The sequence below is a fragment of the Chiloscyllium plagiosum genome, chromosome 29, assembly GCF_004010195.1.
Source record: "Chiloscyllium plagiosum isolate BGI_BamShark_2017 chromosome 29, ASM401019v2, whole genome shotgun sequence".
NCBI lineage: Eukaryota > Metazoa > Chordata > Chondrichthyes > Orectolobiformes > Hemiscylliidae > Chiloscyllium > Chiloscyllium plagiosum.
Window position 1 is genome coordinate 31,541,642 of NC_057738.1, and position 1,581 is coordinate 31,543,222.

Sequence of the window (1,581 nt, forward strand, 5' to 3'; positions counted from 1 at the left end):
CGAAATGTCGATTTCGAAGCTCCTTGGATGCTGCCTGAACTGCTGTGCTCTTCCAGCACCACTAATCCAGCTCTCTTAGAGCCAGCTCTCAGAGTGAACAGAAGTCTCTGACACTCCTGTTTTTATCTGTTAGGGATCCCTGGTTTGGACCAGATTAACAAGCCCCAATCAGGGAACTCATATTCTATGAGGGTCACCTGGCTAACCTCATTACAATCAGAGGTTGAGGACTGCAGATGCTGGCAAGTCAAAGTCGATAAAATGTGGGGCTGGAAAAAGCAAAGCTCGCCAAGCAGCATCAGAGGAGTGGGCAAGTCGATGTTTTGGCTGTGATGAACGGTCCTGCCCGAAACGTCGACTCATTACTATCATTACAGCAATAACCACATCCCACGAATGAATAAATAAATGTCTGTGATGACAGAGGTTGGACTTCCTTCCAGTGCTTTTTCTGAGGTGACAGCAGTCTAAGATCCATACATCTCACCATACTGATGTATTGAGATAATAATGTACATATGCTTATGCAACAGTGACTGTAGCAGTCATGTTTATAGTCTAAGAAGGAACAGCCTGTACCAGAGATAGATGTCATTACCTTGAAGTATAGAATGTACTCTAGTGTAAATAAAAGAGTTTTGCAGACATCTACCGGAGTCAGTTCTTAGTCACTCTTTGAACTAGCCAATTGGATACAAAATTGGCTTTAGGCAGGGGACAGAGGGAGGTGGTAGAGGGTTGTTTTTTTAGACTGAAGCCTGTGACTACTGGAATATTGCAAGGACCTGTGCAGGATGCACTGCTTTTCGTCATTTATATAAATGATTTGGATGTGAATATAGGAGGTATGGTTAGTAAGTTTGCAGATGACACCAAATCTGGTAGTATAGTGGACAGTGAAGAAAGTTATCTCTGTACAATGGGACCTTGATCAGATGGGTCAATGGGCCAAGGGTGGCAGATGGAGTTTAATTTAGATAAATGTGTGGTCGTGCACTTTGGTATGGCAAGCCAGGGCACGACTTATAAAGTTAATGGTAGGACCCTGGGGATTGTTGCCAAACAGAGACCTAGGCATGCAGGTGCATAGTTCCTTGAAATTGGAGTCGCAGGTAGACGGTAAGGTGTTGGGTATGCTTGCCTTCATTGGTGAGTGTATTGAGTATAGGAATTGGATAGTCATGTTGTGGCTGTATAGGACATTGGTGAGGCCATTTTTAGAATACTATGTTCTATTCTGGTCTTCCTTTTATAGGAAACATGTTGTTAAACTTAGAGTCATAGAGATGTACAGCATGGAAACAGACCCTTCGGTCCAACCCGTCCATGTCAACCAGATATCCCAACCCAATCTAATCCCACCTACCAACACCCAGCACATACCTCTCCAAACCCTTCCTATTCATATACCATCCAAATGCCTCTTAAATGTTGCAATTGTACCAGCCTCCACCACTTCATCTGGCAGCTCATTCCATACACGTACCACCCTCTGCGTGAAAAGGTTGCCCCTTAGGTCTCTTTTATATCTTTTCCCTCTCACCCTAAACCTATGCCCTCTAGTTCTGGACTCCCCGACCC

The 1,581-nt window shown here is 44.3% G+C and overlaps 1 long non-coding RNA gene across 1 annotated transcript in view; it reads left to right on the forward strand.

The window, feature by feature from the left end:
- The first annotated feature begins 233 nt into the window (after positions 1-233).
- LOC122564300 overlaps positions 234-1,581 on the forward strand; it is an 8,805-nt gene continuing 7,457 nt past the window's right edge. The window contains exon 1 of the long non-coding RNA XR_006315865.1: positions 234-456. This is a non-coding gene — a long non-coding RNA (uncharacterized LOC122564300). The remainder of the gene's footprint in view (positions 457-1,581) is intronic.